The sequence below is a fragment of the Rhinoraja longicauda genome, chromosome 4 (genome assembly GCF_053455715.1).
Source record: "Rhinoraja longicauda isolate Sanriku21f chromosome 4, sRhiLon1.1, whole genome shotgun sequence".
Taxonomy (NCBI): Eukaryota; Metazoa; Chordata; class Chondrichthyes; order Rajiformes; family Arhynchobatidae; genus Rhinoraja; species Rhinoraja longicauda.
The window spans coordinates 833872-852841 of NC_135956.1; the positions used below are offsets into that span (position 1 = coordinate 833872).

Genomic DNA, 18970 nt, shown 5'->3' on the forward strand with positions numbered 1-18970 from the left:
AAAAAGTCAATGACGTCCATTTAGTTGCATAGACTGATTACCCATTAATGAGGTGAAAGCCAATTGAATAAGGTAGCAAATGACAACAAACAACACTCCAAAAGGAATAATCAGGAGATAAAACACAGAAAATGCAAGCAAAACTAAATGATTACTCTATTAAAAAAATTTCAAGTAAAAAATTCTTCATTAGGAGACAATCTACATCAGGGCCCTGTTGTGGAAGTGAGTGACCTTGTAGTCCAAGTACATAGTTCCTTGAAAGTGGCACATACTGTATAGGCAGGATGGCAAACATGGCTTTTTGTACACTGGCCTTCATCAGCCAAGGCAATGAATATGGAAACTAGGATGTTATATTGCATTTGGCCCTGTTCCTATGCTCTATCCTGTTGATTGGTGGGGAAATTAGTTAAGGGGCCACTTTTTCCACACGTTGACCCGCCATTTGGACAAAAAAAGTGATAAATGAAGGAAACATTACACTTTGCAATTAGAAAAAGCCGAATGCTCGAAAACTTGCCAGGTGAGGTAGCGTCTGTGAGAAGTGAAACAGGTCAAAGTTTCAAGTCCAACTGGAGAAAGGCAGTCTAAGTAGCAGAGAAGGCGGAGGAAGGCAATGAGTGGAACAAAAACAACTTCTTTAATAGGGTGAAATGATATACAGCTGAAGTCCCTTGCCTGTGTAATAAAACAGAACAGTACAACACAGGAATGAGCCCTTCGGCTCTAGGTCAAACATGATGCCAAGACAAAGTCTCATCTGTCTGCCCATAATCCATATCTAAACATAGCACAAAAAGTAAGGAAATTTGTGTTTGGTAGATTATTTCTTTGTTGTAACAATGCTTCTTGGCAATAAATCTTATACCGTTGGAAAGCCAGTTTATTTCCCTTTTAAATGGTGCCACGTTTGTAAGGAACATGTATTTGTAGTATATGGGTTGCGCCCATGAAAAATTTGCCAAATCTTCTCTGCCAATGCCAAACAGCTTATTCTGTTGTTGCTATTGACTCTTGTTTTGAGCTTCTGGTACCCCCAGGTGCTGACAATCAGGTGCCTGATTGGCACCTGATTGGCAGCATCTGTGAGCATGGGCCCTGCTACAGTGGTCAGTAGGTGTCTGCTCCAAGAATCGGCATGCCACGTTTGACTGATCTGGATAGGGCCCGTGCGATAGGGCAACTTCAAGCTGGTGTTCTGCAAAACCAAGTTGCGGCATTATTTGGAGTGAGCCCTAGTACCATCTCCAAAGTGAAGGCCAAGTTCCATATAACGGGGGATGTCAGAGACAGGCCGCGAAGTGGGCGTCCCAAGAAGACGACACCTGAAGAAGACCGTTTCCTCACCCTGTCAGCACTTAGGAACCGTAGGCTGTCTTCTGCAGATTTGCAGTCAAGGTTTGCAGGACGATATGGCCGACGGCTCTCTGCCCAGACAATTCGGAACAGACTGCACGCAGCCGATCTCCGGTCTCATAGGGCTGCCAGGAGGCCTGCCATGACTGCCCTTCACCGTCAGGCCCGTTTGCGCTGGTGTCGGCAACACGTGCACTGGAACCTGAACATGTGGAGGAACGTTATGTTCAGCGATGAGTCCAGATTCTGCCTACGGCAGTTGTATCATAGGGTCAAAGTGTGGAGAAGACGCGGAGAACGCTATGCTGATTGCTGCACCGATAGAGTAACATCTTTTGGTGGAGGCAGTGTGATGGTGTGGGGCGGCATCTCCCTCACTGGAAAAACGAGGCTTGTCATCATTGGAGGCAATCTCAATGCAGAGAAATATCGAGATGAGATTCTGCAACCAGTGGCAATCCCATATCTCCACAGTCTGGGACCGAACTCTATCCTCCAAGATGACAATGCTCGCCCCCACAGAGCAGGGTTTCTCAGAGACTACCTCCAGAATTTGGGAGTGGAGAGGATGGAATGGCCTGCCAGCAGTCCTGACCTCAACCCCATTGAACACTTGTGGGATCAGCTTGGGCGTGCTGTTCGTGCCAGAGTGACCAACACAACCACGTTGGCTGACTTGCGACAAATGCTGGTTGAAGAATGGGATGCCATCCCACAACAGTGTGTGACCAGGCTGGTGACCAGCATGAGGAGGAGGTGCCAGGCTGTTGTGGCTGTGTATGGTTCTTCCACACGCTACTGAGGCTCCTGTTTATTAAATGAATAAATTGTTAAATTGCCAATATGTCTTGTTTCTTCAGACTTCAATCATCCAATCCACCAAACAACACCGAACAAGAGTCAGTGGCAGAATAAGCTGTTTGGCATTGGCAGAGAAGATTTGGCAGATTTTTCATGGGCGCAACCCACATACTCAGCTCTGCTGCTCATCCCACAAATGCATGTTCCTTACAAATGTGGCACCATTTAAAAGGGAAATAAACAGGCTTTCCAACGGTATAAGATTTATTGCCAAGAAGCATTGTTACAACAAAGAAATAATCTACCAAACACAAATGTCCTTACTTTTTGTGCTATGTTTATGTCTCTCTTCAATAGTCACTTAAATGCCACTAATGTATCTGCATTCGCCACCACGCTCCAAGCATTCACTACCCTCGATAAAATGTTGCTCGCCGCATCTCCTTGAAACTTTGCCCCTCTCATCTTAAACCAATGCGCTCGAATATTTGATATTTCCATCTTAAGAAAAAGATTCTGCCTACCCTATTTTCACCTCAACCTTACATATTTCTATCAAGTCTTCCCACAACCTCCAGAAAAAACTATCAGAATCTGTCCAGTCTTCCTGTAGCTGATAGCCCTCTAATCCAGGCATCATTTTGATAAACCTCCTGTAGGAGCCATTTATGTTTAGACTAGCTACTGTTGGCATATTATATTATTTTGTCTGGATATATCTTGCCGAATTATTTTGGACACTTGGGGGTGGTCATTAGATGTACAGGGTGGTGTATATATATGGGCATAAGGGAGAGGGAGTGGCCAGAAACAGGGAGGGAGAGCATACAGTTGTCAACAGACCAACGACTGGACAGACCTGAGACCAGACCAGGGACAGAGCAGCCAGTTACGACCTGTATGCGGAATAGGTATAGCCTAGTATGTTCATCTCGTTTGTACAACTACTTCAATAAACAACCAATTAAACTGGAAATAACGACTGGAGGATCTGTTCCATTGGGTCTGCGTAAGATCACTCCTTGTCCCTGTGTAGTAATGCCAATTGGAAAAGAAGTCACTGGTACATATAGGTACCAACAATATAGGTAGGATAAGGGAAGAGGTCCTGAAAGGAGAATTCAGGGGGCTAGGAAGAGAGTTAAAAAAAAAGGACTTCCAAAGTAATAATCTCAGGCTTACTGCCTGTGCCACGCGATAGTGAGAATAGGAATGGAGTGAGGTGGAGGATAAATACGTGGCTGAGGAACTGGTGCAGGGAGCAGGGTTTCAAGTTTCTGGATCATTGGGACCTCTTCTGGGGGAAGTATGACCTGTACAAAAAGGACGGGTTGCATCTGAACCCGAGGGGAACCAATATCCTGGCGGGGAGATTTGCTAAAATAACTGCGGAGACTTTAAACTAGTACGGTTGGGGGGAGGGACTCAAACACAGATAGCTAAAAGGCAGTGTGTGAGGCAGGAGGCAGAAAAGGGAAACACTCAGACCCAATATGTAGGAGAGAAAGAAGGGAAAAGAAATAAACTGAGAATAAGAAATGATGGGTCCCTTAAATGTGTATATTTTAATGCTAGGAGCATTGTAAGAAAGGTGGATGAGCTTAGAGCCTGGATTGACATCTGGAAGTATGATGTTGTGGCGATCAGTGAAACATGGTTGCAGGAGGGTTGCGATTGGCAATTAAATATTCCAGGATTTCATTGTTTCAGATGTGATAGAATCGGAGGGGCAAGAGGTGGGGGTGTTGCATTGCTTGTCAGGGAGGATATCACAGCAGTGCTTTGGCAGGACAGACTAGAAGGCTCGATTAAGGAGGCTGTTTGGGTGGAACTCAGAAATGAGAAAGGTTTAGCAACACTTATAGGGGTGTATTATAGACCGCCAAATAGGGAACGAGAATTGGAAGAGCAAATATGTAAGGAGATAGCAGATATTAGTAGTAAGCACAGAGTGGTGATTGTGGGTGATTTCAATTTTCCGTATATAGACTGGGAATCACATTCTGTTAAAGGGCTGGATGGTTTGGAGTTTATAAAATGTGTGCAGGATAGTTTTTTGCAGCAATACGTAGAGGTGCCTACCAGAGAAGGGGCAGTGTTGGACCTCCTGTTAGGAAATGAGATGGGTCAGGTGACGGAGGTATGTGTTGAGGAGCACTTTGGGTCTAGTGATCATAATGCCATTAGTTTCAATATCATTATGGAGAAGGTCAAATCTGGACCAAGGGTTGAGATTTTGGATTGGAGAAAGGCTAATTTTGAGGAGATGAGAAAGGATTTAAAAGGAGTGAAATGGAAATTCTTGTTTTATGAAAAGGATATAATAGAGAAATGGAGGATATTTAAAGGTGAAATTTTGATAGTACAGAGTCTTTATGTCCCTGTTCGGTGGAAAGGAAAGAATAATAATTTGAAAGAGCCATGGTTTTCCAGGGAAATTGGACACTTGGTTCGGAAAAAGAGGGAGATATACAATAAATATAAGCGTCAGGGAGTAAATGAGGTTCTTGAGGAATATAAAGAATGTAAAAGGAATCTTAAAAAGGAAATTAGAAAAGCGAAAAAAAGATATGAGGCTGCTTTGGCAAGTAATGTAAAAGTAAACCCCAAGGGGTTCTACAGATATGTCAATAGCAAAAGGATAGTGAGGGATAAAATTGGTCCATTAGAGAGTCAGAGTGGACAGCTATGTGCTGAGCCGGAAGAAATGGGGGAGATATTAAACAATTTCTTTTCTTCGGTATTTACCGAGGAGAAGGATATTGAATTATGTGAGGTAAGCGAAACAAGTAGAGTAGTGATGGAAATTAGGAGGATTAAAGAAGAGGAGGTACGGACACTTTTGAAGAATATAAAAGTGGATAAGTCTCCAGGTCCTGATAGGATATTCCCTAGGACATTGAGGGAAGTTAGTGCAGAAATAGCAGGGGCTATGACGGAAATATTTCAAACGTCATTAGAAACAGGGATGGTGCCGGAAGATTGGCGCATTGCGCATGTTGTGCCTTTGTTTAAAAAAGGTTCTAAAAGTAAACCTAGCAATTATAGACCTATTAGTTTGACGTCTGTGGTGGGAAAATTAATGGAAAAGATACTTAGGGACAATATATATAATTATTTGGATAATCAAGGCCTGATTAGAAACAGTCAACATGGATTTGTGCCTGGAAGGTCATGTTTGACTAATCTTGAATTTTTTGAAGAGGTTACCAGGGAAATTGATAAGGGCAAGGCTGTGGATGTTGTCTATATGGACTTCAGTAAGGCATTTGACAAGGTTCCACATGGAAGGTTGATTAAGAAGGTTAAATCGTTGGGTATTAATAGTGAGGTTGCAAGATGGATTCAACAATGGCTGAATGGGAGATACCAGAGGGTAACGGTTGACAATTGTATGTCAGGTTGGAGGCCAGTGTCTAGTGGAGTGCCCCAATGATCTGTGTTGGGTCCACTGTTGTTTGTCATTTACATTAATGATCTGGATGATGGTGTGGCAAATTGGATTAGTAAATATGCAGATGATACTAAGATAGGTGGAGTAGTTGATAGTGAGGTAGATTTTCAAAGTCTACAGAGAGACTTGGGCCTTTTGGAAGGGTGGGCTGAAAGATGGCAGATGGAGTTTAATGCTGATAAGTGTGAGGTGCTGCATTTTGGTAGGACAAATCAAAATAGGACGTACAGGGTAAATGGTAGGGAATTGAGGAATGCAGTGGAACAGAGGGATCTGGGAATAACTGTGCATTGTTCCCTGAAGGTGGAATCTCATGTGGATAGGGTGGTGAAGAAGGCGTTTGGTATGCTTGCCTTTATAAATCAGAGCATCGAGTATAGAAGTTGGGATGTAATGTTGAAATTGTACAGGGCATTGGTGAGGCCAAATCTGGAGTATGGTGTGCAGTTCTGGTCGCCAAATTATAGGAAGGATGTCGACAAAATGGAGAGGGTACAGAGGAGATTTACTAGAATGTTGCCTGGGTTTCAGCACTTAGGCTACAGAGAGAGGTTGAACAGGTTGGGTCTTTATTCTTTGGAGCGTAGAAGGTTGAGGGGGGACTTGATAGAGGTTTATAAAATTTTGAGAGGGACGGACAGAGTTGACGTGGGTAGGCTTTTCCCTTTGAGAGTGGGGAAGATTCCAACAAGGGGACATAGCTTCAGAATTGGGGGACAAAGGTTTAGGGGTAACATGAGGGGGAACTTCTTTACTCAGAGGGTTGTGGCTGTATGGAATGGGCTTCCGGTGGAAGTGGTGGAGGCTGGCTCGATTTTATTATTTAAGAGTAAATTGGATAGGTATATGGATAGGAGGGGATTGGAGGGTTATGGTCTGAATGCAGGTAGATGAGACTAGGTCAGGGAGAATGGTCGGCGTGGACTGGTAGGGCCGGACAGGCCTGTTTCCATGCTGTAGTTGTTATATGTTATATGTTATATGTTAACAGTCGGAAAGTTGCCATTGCACCCTTTCCACAGACCGCACCTTCCTTCTGTAATGGGGCAACCAAAACTGCATGCAATATTCCAAAACGTGGCCAAACCAAATCCAAAGCTGCATCATGACTTCCTGACTCTTACGCTCAACTCAGTGAAAGACACACTCTGGTCTGCCCAAAATGGCAAAAGTGCCGAGGGATATACTGAACGTTTGTGCAACCAATGCTAAGGCTGTGGGGGAAGTCCACTGCCTGTGGGTCCTTCTGCTGATTGACATTGAGAGGTTGAGTCTAGTAGGACACCCCTCAAACAAGGGAAGGGATATTCATGTTCATAAGTGATAGGAGCAGAATTAGGCCATTCGGCCCATCAAGTCTACTCCGCCATTCACTCATGGCTGATCTATCTCCCCCTCCTAACCCCATTCTCCTGCATTCTCCCCATAACCTCTGACCCCCGTACTAATCAAGAACCTATCTATCTCTGCTGAGTAGAGTCCTAACACCGTCAAACACCGTTTGTAACCCACTCATTCCTTGGATCATTCTTGTAAACCTCTTCTACAGAGCCAGCAAATCCTTGCTCAGTTATGGGGCCCAAAATTGCTCTCAATACTGCAAAATGCAGTCTGACCAGCGCTTTATAGAGCCTCAGCATTACATCCCTGTTTTTGTATCTAAATAAATGCTAGCATTGCATTTGCCTTCCTCACTACCGATTCAACTTGCAAGTGTTACCCCAGGGAGCAAGGCTGTTTTGTTTAAAGATAGGTGCAAACACCACCAAGTATGGCATTAATGAATGTTTAGACATGGGCTATATGAAGAGCTTTACACAGCTTTTGTTTTGTATGCATTTTTATTTGAAATAAAGTTTATAAAGTTTATGCTGTTTTTTTGTTTTATGTTGGTTTTGTGATTGTGTGTGTTATTGCTTTATTTTTATTGTTTCTATTGTTGGACTGCAGGTAACGGAAGTTTGTCCAAAATACATGTTTTTTAGATGACAATAACGCTGTTCTGATTCTGATTCTAAAGTTTATGCTTGAAATTAAAAAAAGAATCAATACAAGCCCTGCAGGCTGCAACATGCCCACATGAAAAGTCTGTTGTTCCTTTAGCTAATGTGCCTTGTAACAATGTAGCTGGCCTCAGATCAGAGAGGGAATAGGATGACAAATTCACATGGTGGGCAAACGCAAGTTCAGAGCTAATCCTGCAGACAAAGCATGTGCTCCACGAACATAGTACAGTACAATGCGGAGCATTTGGATAGTAGTAACAGGATCGTTCCGAGTCAGCATGGATTTACGAAGGGGAAATCATGCTTGACTAATCTTCTGGAATTTTCTTTGAGGATGTAACTAGGAAAATTGACAGGGGAGAGCCGGTGGATGTGGTGTACCTCGACTTTCAGAAAGCCTTCGACAAGGTTCCACATAGGAGATTAGTGGGCAAAATTAGAGCACATGGTATTGGGGGTAGGGTACTGAAAATTGGTTGACAGACAGAAATCAAAGAGTGGGGATAAATGGGTCCCTTTCAGAATGGCAGGCAGTAACTAGTGGGGTACCGCAAGGCTCGGTGCTGGGACCGCAGCTATTTACAATATACATTAATGACTTGGATGAAGGGATTAAAAGTACCATTAGCAAATTTGCAGATGATACAAAGCTGGGTGGTAGTGTGAACTGTGAGGAAGATGTTATGAGGTTGCAGGGTGACTTGGACAGGTTGTGTGAGTGGGCGGATGCATGGCAGATGCAGTTTAATGTGGATAAGTGTGAGGGTATCCACTTTGGTAGAGTATTATCTGAATGGTGCCAAGTTAGGAAAAGGGGACGTACAACGAGATCTGGGTGTCCTAGTGCATCAGTCACTGAAAGGAAGCATGCAGGTACAGCAGGCAGTGAAGAAAGCCAATGGAATGTTGGCCTTTATAACAAGAGGAGTTGAGTATAGGAGCAAAGAGGTCCTTCTGCAGTTGTACAGGGCCCTAGTGAGACCGTACCTGGAGTACTGTGTGCAGTTTTGGTCTCCAAATTTGAGGAAGGATATTCTTGCTATTGAGGGCGTGCAGCGTAGGTTTACTAGGTTAATTCCCGGAATGGCGGGACTGTCGTATGTTGAAAGACTGGAGCGACTAGGCTTGTATACACTGGAATTTAGAAGGATGAGAGGGGATCTTATCGAAACGTCTAAGATTATTAAGGGGTTGGACACGTTAGAGGCAGGAAACATGTTCCCAATGTTGGGGGAGTCCAGAACAAGGGGCCACAGTTTAAGAATAGTAGGCCATTTAGAACGGAGATGAGGAAAAACTTTTTCAGTCAGAGAGTTGTGAATCTGTGGAATTCTCTGCCTCAGAAGGCAGTGGAGGCCAATTCTCTGAATGCATTCAAGAGAGAGCTAGATAGAGCTCTTAAGGATAGCGGAGTCAGGGGGTATGGGGAGAAGGCAGGAACGGGGTACTGATTGAGAATGATCAGACATGATCACATTGAATGGTGGTGCTGGCTCAAAGGGCCGAATGGCCTACTCCATTATTGTCTATTGTCAATTGTCTAGGACAGAAAAAGTCCCTTCAGACCACACTGTCTGCACCGAACATGATGCCAAGCCGAACTGGTCTCATCTGCCTGCACAGGCTCCATATCCCTCTATTCACTGCACTTCCATATGCCTATCTAAAAGCCTCTTAAGTGGTACTCACATCTTCCTCCACCACCTGGCAAGGCGTTCCAGGCCCCCCATTAAAGTGTAAAATGCTTGCTCTGCACACCCCCATTAAAAACTTTCTTTCTCTCACCCTAGAGTTGAACATTGTCAACCTGAAAATGGTTGTGCCCAAGGTATAGACAAAATGCTGGAGTAACACAGCGGGTCAGGCAGCAGACTGAAGAAGGGTCTCAGACTGAAGAAGGGTCTCAGACTGAAGAAGGGTCTCAGACTGAAGAAGGGTCTCAGACTGAAGAAGGGTCTCAGACTGAAGAAGGGTCTCGACCAGAAACGTCACCCATTCCTTCTCTCCTGAGATGTTGTCTGACCCGCTGAATTACTACCTTCGATTTAAATCAGCATCTGCAGTTCTTTCCTACACAATGGTTGTGCCCATCCTACCTATACCTCATAATTTTACATATGATCATGCCAAGTTTTTCATTTCTTTAATGTAGGAGGCCACATGATGAACATTGATTATGGCAAGCTGGAGTGCAAGTGGATTTCTACCCAAATTGGAAAGACTGATTGGGTGAGTAGATTTGTGGGAAGGGAAGCTGTGAAAGGGCAGAAGGCTCCCCTTGCTGTTGCATAAGCACCATACAACGGGGAGAACGAGTTGCAGACTGCAGATGGACCAGGGAGTGATCTCTTCAAAATGCTGAAATGGAGCAGAGGGGAGTGTTGAATCTAGTGTTGGAGCTGACAGATAAAGAGCAGAAGGCTTCTTTCTTGCGTGTCCATCATTCAAATGTTACATCACTGTCATCGTCTGTCCTGAAAAGGGCGCAAGCCTCCGGTGACAATCAGTGGGAGCCATCACTTGTACAATAGATGATGGTGGTAGCAGAATTAGCTCAGGCCAGCCCCGCGACATGGAACCTCTGCTATGGGGCCGGAGAAGGGCTGAAGGTAGGAAATTCAATCTGGGAACAAGCAATGAAATCTCATAGGAGCTTGTTGTGCAAGTTAATTGCCTAACGTTTCATAGTTTACAACCAAGTATTGTAAACCCTCGTTTTAACAGACCCCTTTACAACGGATTTCAGTTGGAGCTGATGCTGTCTGTGCTAGCCCTGGCTCACAGCGTGCACCAGAGAGCCCTTCTTCACCGGCAGCCTCATGGTCCAGTTGACACGGCAGTGGTTGCGGCTCACATTGTGTCCCCTGGCCAGCAGTGCTTTCTTCAGGCCGCTGCCAACCACACGATGGGCCCGGTCGGTCACTGCTGGTTCTCTCCTCTCTCACCAGCTGCTGCTTCATCCAATCGGCCTTCATTGCCCACTCGGACACCCCCCCCCCCTCCACTCCCCCCCCCCCCCCTCCCTCCACTCCCTCCTCCTCCCCCAGACCCCTGACACTCCACCTCGGATGATATCAGTGACTGCGGGGGAGAAGGAGGCGGCGATGGAGGGGGAGGCGATGGAGGGGGAGGCGATGGAGGGGGAGGCGATGGAGGGGGAGGCGATGGAGGGGGAGGCGATGGAGGGGGAGGCGATGGAGGGGGAGGCGATGGAGGGGGAGGCGATGGAGGGGGAGGCGATGGAGGGGGAGCAGCAGAGTGAGCTAAGCGGCAGAAAAAGGAAGAGGAGGTGGTGGAAGGGTGGTGGTGGCTGGCAGAGTGGATAGGGTGGCAATCGACAGGAAGCAGCAGCTGCTGAGAGGGGAGGGAGTCCCAAGGTGACTGAGCCGCGTCCTGTCAGTGGCAGCAGCCTGTCAGCGCTGCCGACCAGGGGCTACAACGTGAGCCGCAATATAGCGACTTCAAGCAGACCGTGCGGCAGCTGTTGAAGAAGGGATCTCTGGTGCAGACCAGCAGCATCAGTAACCTAGTTTTAAGGTGAAACAACAAAGTGCTGGAGTAACCTAGCAGACTGAATCAGTCTGAAGAGTCCCAACCTGAAACGTCCATGTTCTCCAGAGATGCTGCCTGACCCGCTGAGTGACTCCAGAACTCTGTGAAATGTCACCTATCCATGTTCTCCAGAGATGCTGCCTGACCCGCTGAGTGACTCCAGAACTCTGTGAAATGTCACCTATCCATGTTCTCCAGAGATGTTGCCAGACCTGCCATGTTACTCCAGCACTTTGTGTCATTTTGTGCATTAACCAGTATCTGCAGTTCTGTTTCTACTACATACAATTATAATAGACAATCGGCAGCAACTAACACAATTTTCTCCCTCCCCCTGCCTCCCACCACGATAGTCTGTTATAACGAGGCTTTACTGTATATGCCAACAAGTACTGCAGTGGAGTTGAAGCTATTTTGGATGTCACATTAAAAAGAGCGCAGGAAAGGTGCAGATCCCTTCCATTTGATAGGTGGGTGCTTGTATTCCAATCCAGTGGACTAGAAATGGAAGGTTCAAGGCCATCAGGGAAAGCATGAAGGGTGTGATCTTATTAGAGTGGAGAAATGGGCAAAGGCAAGCAATCAAAAGCCTTATTTCTAAACAATTTCGGCAAAATGTATGCAGAGAATGACTGGTTCAATGACAACAAGGTTTTACGGTGGTGGATACAGTGCCAATTACAACCTTGCCTATTTAATGCTTTTATTTAATGCTTTTATTGTTGGACTGTGTTTTTGGGGGTTTTGGGGTTGTGTAATTTGAATGCCTATTTAATGCTTTTATTGTTGGACTGTGTTTTGGGGTTTTTTTGGGGTTGTGTAATTTGAATGCCTATTTAATGCTTTTATTGTTGGACTGTGTTTTGGGGTTTTTTTGGGGTTGTGTAATTTTAATGCTTATTTAATGCTTTTATTGTTGGACTGTGGGTGACTGAATTTCGTCCAATATTGGATGACAAATAAAGCTATCTTGAATCTTGAATCTTAAATCTTGAATCATATATCTGTAACGTAATGTGAAGGAGAGAAACATCTGAATACCACAAGTTTTGTACATTTGACAAAGTTTTTCTTTCACCCAGAAGCAACTGGCCCAAGTCATTCATGTGGCTGTCAATTCACCAACTTTCAATAACTGTAAATGTGCAGGTTGTGTATACTTTCCAAAGTTCAGCTGGCAGACAGTCTGACAAATGTTAATAAGTGTTTCATTAAGAAATTTGTTATTTTTGAATAAGACTGAATGGGGAAATGGCTTCATGTTTTCAAATCAAGAATGAATCATGATAATTAAAAGGATTTGTTTACTTCCATGTTATTACTAATTGTAAAAGTATCAAACTGTAGAATTATCAAACCAATTGATACCTATATACTAAAACTCGTTTGTTTGTTTCTGAACTACAGCCAAAACGGTACATAATAGCGCGACAGTTTTAGGCCCACCTTACTCACCGTCATCACTTTGGTGCTGATGGAACAACTTTCATTGAAATCGGTGTTATATTTTTAAAGTTAATCACATTTTAAAGTTTATATCTATCTCCTAAGGGGGGAGAGGAGAGGGCGGAGGGCGAGGAGAGGGGGATGCGAGGGGGGGGGAGAGGGGGGGGGAGGAGGGGGGGGGAGAGGGGGAGGAGAGGGGGAGGAGAGGGGGAGGAGAGGGGGAGGAGAGGGGGAGGAGAGGGGGAGGAGAGGGGGAGGAGAGGGTGCTGCATCAATGCAGGAGAGGTTTGGGCCCAATGGGTCCACTTGGTCTATATATGAATGTAAAATTCAGCTTACAGTTCATTACGTACACCCACTTCACCAATTACTGTGCTTCTCTTTAGAGTTGATACCTCGGTCGTAACGCATCCAAAAAGCCAGAAATATAATTTAAAACCCACATTTAATCATCTTCCCATCAGATAAAATACATTAAATAATTTACCTAACAGTCAACTTTTATCTCCAAGTTGGAAAGGATTGAAAAGCAACATTACAATTTTTACCAAAGTCAAGGGACACTGCCTTACAAAATGACAAAGGCCATACCAGTTAGTGGGGGATGGTGCTCGAAAAGTGCACGTAAATATACAAACAGTTGCTTCAGATCCTAAGAGCAAACCTTTAAGGTATACAAGACAACATCAAATTAACCATTTGCAACTTGTGGCATTTTCACAAGTTCCAGTTTAATTTATTGTCACGTGTACCAAGGTACAGTGAAAAGCTTTTGTTGCGTGCTAACCAGTCAGCAGAAAGACAATACATGATTACAGTCGACATTTACAGTGTACAGATACATAAGGGGATAACATTTAATGCAAGATAAAGCCAGTAAAGTCTGATCAAAGATAGTCTGAATGTCACCCCAGAGGCAGATAGTCGTTCTGGACTGCTCTCTACCACATTGCTGACCCTCGGAGTATCTTTGATCGGACTTGTTATCAAATTATTTCTAAAGGAACAACTCGGTCGATTTGCTTAGGGATCAGGCATTTCATTTCAGCCATTATGCAAGCTTCATTCCTGATGAGTGACGTGAAAAAACGCACTTTAAAAAATTCTCATCTGCCACAAACCCCTTAAAATGAATTAAATTCATACTTGGAAATACAATGTATATAACAGTTGAGCGGAAAGAAACATTCTTGCATCTAATTAGTGAAATAAAAATACTTTTAGGAATGCTGTAATTCAGCCTTGCCATTTCATTTAAGGCAAGGCAAGTTTATTTATATGGCACATTTCAGCAACAGGGCAATTCAAAACATTAAAGAGCAATTAAAAGCAATTCAAAAGTCTTTAAAGAGAATAGAAAATAAAAACAAGCTAAAATAGAATAAGACGGGTATAAAATACAAAATTGAAAGTTACAGTGCAGTGTAAGAAATGAATAATTATTTGATTTAATAAAAGGCAGCATCAAACAGAAAAGTCTTCGGCCTCGATTTAAAAGAACGGAGAGTTGCAGTTTTCTGGGTGTTTGTTCCATATATGTGGGGCATAAAAACTAAACACTACTTCTCCATGTTTAGTTCTGACTCTGGGGACAGAGAGCAGACCTGTCTCAGATGACCTGAGAGGTCTGGATGATTCATAATCTAGCAGTAGGTCAGAAGTGGCATTGCCACTTTCATTTCACTGCACATCGTGTATGTGTATGTGACAAATAAACTTGACTTGACTTGACTTGAAATGTATTTTGGCCCTAAACCATTCAGTGCTTTATAAACCAACAGTAGTATTTTGAAATCAATTCTTTGACAGACTGGAAGCCAGTGTAAAGACCTCAGAGCTGGAGTGCTGTGATCCACTTTCTTGGTCTTAGTGAGGACTCAAGCAGCAGCATTCTGCATCAGTTGCAGTTGTCTAATCGATTTTATCTAATCTAATTGATTTTTTTAGGGAGACCTGTAAAGACAGCATTACAGTAGTCAAGTCTACTGAAGATAAATGCATGGACAAGTTTTTCCAAATCCTGCTGAGCCGTAAGTCCTTTAACCCTTGATATATTCTTAAGGTGATAGTAAGCTGACTTTGTCATTGTCTTAATATGGCTGTTGAAATTCAGGTCCGAGTCCATGACTCCACCAAGATTTCTGGCTTTGTCCATGGTTTTTAACATTGCCGATTGAAGCTGAGCACTGACTTTTAATCGTTCCTCTTTGGCTCCAAAAACAACTACCTCGGTTTTGTCTTCGTTTAATTGAAGAAAGTGTTGGCACATCCCAATCGTTGATTTGTTCGATGCAGTGTTTGTATTGGACCATAGTCCCCTGGTGATATGGTGATGTAAATGTGTGTGTGTCTGCATAATTTGATTAATGATTGCTAGGCTATATTTAATATCAGGTAGCACTTGCATTCCAAATCATTCTAGCAATGCACTTGCGTCATACCAAAGTTATGAAACCAAAGTTAACCTACTCATTTTTCAACAACTATTCTTATTCAAATTATAATTAAATACGACAGGTAAAGCATTCACAGGCAAGTAAATGGAAAGATTTAGTGTAGAATAATATTGTACACCTATTGTTTAAACAAGTAGCCTACATCCAATAAACAGTCTTAAAAACTGAATGATACAATGAGATTTATGCAGCATTGGGCTTGGTCTTCCAAACACCCAATTAGCAGTTACTCCAAATGTCAGCTGATACAGGCTTTATGTTCGCAAATAGGCAACTAGATTCCATCCAGGCAAGTGTACTTATCCCTGAACCACTTCTCATTGATACAGAGGGACCAATGCTGTGACACTAAATTCTCCATAAAGCTCCATAATTCCAAAGGACTTTAATGCCCATTTGATGTCCTAGAGTCCATTGAGTGATAGAAATTTAAATCAGCACGCTCCTAGTTTTTTTTTTTAGGCATGGCAAGAATCTCACTCATGCCCAATAAGAGATTAGGTAGCACTCTACAATGTTTGAGGAAATAGTGCCAAGGAACGGCAAATTATGAATTAGCAGTGTAATACCTGCTTCCATCAAGCCATGCAAAGTCTTTGCTCGCAGATAGTTACAGGACAGGCCAATGCGATACCAAATTAGTGGCTTAGATGCTGTGACAAGGGTCCCCAGTGAAGAAGGGTCTTGACCCAAAGCATCGGCCATTCCTTCTCTCCAGAGATGCTGCTTACTCCAGCATTTTGTGTCTACCCCTAGTGGAGGCTTGATCTTACTGCAGCCGCCTATCCTATTCTTTAGGCTGATTGAAAGCATTTCTCCAGTAGTTTTCTCTGATGAAACACCAAGATCGAGGGGTAGAGGTGGCCTTTTGCAGTTGGAACTGATGGTGCCAATCATCTGGCAGTCAGTGTGTCTGGCACACAATGATAAAAATAACAGCCCAGCAGGATGCACAACCAGCATATTCAGCCAACTTGCCAGTCATCAGAAGATCCACCCCAATGTAAGTAGGCTGGATGTGGTTCATAGAGAGAGAAATTCAAAGTAATTAAATAGGGAAAACATCCCAACAAAAGGTGCAGACAATTAGACTTCATGGCTTTAACATTGAAATAAAAGATTTACATCGAAATCTAGTTGAAGTTCGGCACAGTGGCGCAGCAGTAGAGTTGCTGCCTTACAGCAAATGCAGCGCTGGAGACCCGGGTTCCATCCCGAACACGGGTGCTGTCTGTACGTTCTCCCTGTGACCTGCGTGGGGTTTCTCCGAAATCTTCGGTTTCGTCCCACAGGTTTATAGGTTAATTGGCTCGGTAAATGTAAAAATTGTCCCTAGTGGGTGTACGATGGTATTAATGTGTGGGGATCGCTGGTCGGCACGGACCCGGTGGGAAAAAGGGCCTGTTTCTGTGCTGTATCACTAAACTAAACTAACGTTCAGCAATTTTCATAGTTTAGACACACAGCGCTGGAGTAACTCAGAGGATCAGGCAGCTCCTCTGGAGAGAAAGGACAAATGATGTTTCGGCTGGGAACCTTCTTCAGACTGGTATAAACCGTATCTGCAGTTCCTTTTACTACAATTTTCATAGGTTGTTGACCTCTGGGCAAATTCAGAAATGAAAGGGAAACAAGAACTCCACTGCTTATTACAGTACGTATCAGCAAGATGTACTACCTGCATTAGGACAATTTGAGCCAACAGTCTATCATGACAGAGCACCTTCTCTCAGCCCCAGACTTCCAATCCAATCTGTCAGGAACAGACCGCAAGTTTCCAACTGCAGCTACATGCAATTAGTTTCCAATTAGTTTATTAATGAGGAAGAAGTATGCCCGGGATCTGGTCCTCAGAAGAATGTGGATCTCCTGGTTCATGCAAGGCTTCTGGTTAGGAAACACTCCGATGTTTTTTGTAGGAACACAGTCCTCCACCATTTCCTTATGAAGTCAGTAACGACTGTGGCAAATTCATTCAGGTTCGTTGCCGAGTCCTTGAACATTGCCCAGTCTACTGACTCCAAGCAGTCCTGTAGTTGTTCCTCTGCCTCCCCTGACCAGCTCTGTGTAGTCCTCACCTCTGGGGGTGGACTCTTCAGTTGCTGCCTGCATGCAGGAAGAAGCAACACCGCTGAATGGTGGGATTTCCCGCAGTGAGGGCGAGAGATGGAGCGATCGGCATCCTTGATGGTGGTATAGCAGTGGTCAAGGGTGTTTCATCCTCTGGTGCTGCAGGCCACATGTTGGTGGGCGTTTGGGAGTGATGTTTTCAGGTTGGCTTTGTAGAAGTCCCCAGCTATGGTGGTAAAGGTTTCGGGGTACACGGTCTGGTGCTTGTTGGCCGCGGAGTGCAGCTCCTCCAATGCTAGACGGACGTCTGCCTGGGGTGGGATGTAGACCATGGTCAGGATGATGGAGGTGAATTTCCTCTGGAGGTAGAAGGGGCGGCACTTCACCGCCAGATGTTCCAGGTGTGGAGAGCAGGAGTTAGACAGAACCGCCACAGATGAGCACCACGAAGAGTTGACCGTGAGGCAGACACCCCTGCCTCTCCCAGATGCCTGCGTATGGTCCATAGGATGGAGAAATCTTCAGACTGGACGGCTGTCTGGGGAGCTGGGGGTGAAACAAACACACAGCATCCCCTCAGCTCCCTTTGGTAAAGCAGCCTCGACCTGAAGCCCTCCACGTTATTTTCCATTGATTGTACATTGGCTAGGAGGATGATAGGGAGAGGGGGGTTACAGTCCCCTGCACTTCAGTCTGGCCTGTAGTCCTGCCCGCCGGCCACGTTTCCATGGAGGCCTGTCTGCTGTTTCCAGGTACAACTGTTACTGCTGCACCTGGAAACGTACTGTTCCTGCGATCCTCCGCCAGGTCGAGAATCCTCTGCGTTCGGGAATTTCCTCACAGTCGGCAGCTCTGTTGCTGCTGCTAGATCGCAATAGCATTAATGCGTTTAAATGCATTAGCAGCTTGCCAGTTACAACGCTGGTCTCTGCGGTTTATTTTATACAGGTAAGCTGAGAACCATTGGATTTGATGATTTTCTGCTGTGCTGCTGGCAACAGGAAGCCACAGGCAGGCGCCATCTTGAAGAGTCACCCTTGAAGAGTCACGCCAAGGAACACAGGTCAAAATTGTGTCTTGGGTACACCAACCTCTCATCTCAGCTATTAGCCTGGTGCTTCTCCTTTGTACTCTGATGTTATTGTATCTTTTATTAGGTAATGGGAGAACAACTGTACAGATTCCACTGACCTCACAAAAACATGTACAATTGGAACAAATCTTCCCTATTTTTAAACTCCGAGCCCTCTGCTACAACGTCAGCTTCCCAGTCTGCTTCTGGCTCGATGCGTTGGTCAGTTTTGGTCGTTCCACCACCCAGCAGATTGGACATGTTAAAAGGCCAGAGAGCACGGCCTCCCCATGAGGCACTTTCATGTATGGACTAGATATCCAACAGAAACTCTTACTTTGTTGGCATTCACCATTACCACACAGGTAAGAGTTGCAGGGAGTTCCAAAGCCTAAATGACAGAGGCAACCTTTTTCAAATTCACTCTCTCTGCACCAGGGAGAGAAATCCCAGCCTTGGTGAAATGGCATGCGTGGCAGACTCAGTGGGAGAGGTGACAGAACATTAAGCTCTATGCATTTTCACAAATTCAGATTAGGAGGCAACTAGGATCAACATGAGCATGCAGAGGTGGCAACTAGGGTCAACATCAACATGCAGAGGTGGCAAATAGAGTAATCGAACCTTCGCCTAACCAAGAATGAAGGCAACAATAGCCAACTGATATTCAAGATGTTTGTTTAGAGATACAGCGCGTTTGGCCCACCAGGTCCGCGCCGACCAGCGATCCCTGCACGTTAACACCCCACACATT

At 44.6% G+C, this 18970-nt stretch overlaps 1 protein-coding gene across 1 annotated transcript in view; it reads right to left on the reverse strand.

Moving 5' to 3' along the window:
- The window catches only part of mal2 (mal, T cell differentiation protein 2), a 43590-nt gene that overhangs the window by 6042 nt on the left and 18578 nt on the right, over window positions 1-18970 (reverse strand). The gene's annotated exons all lie outside the window — the stretch shown is intronic.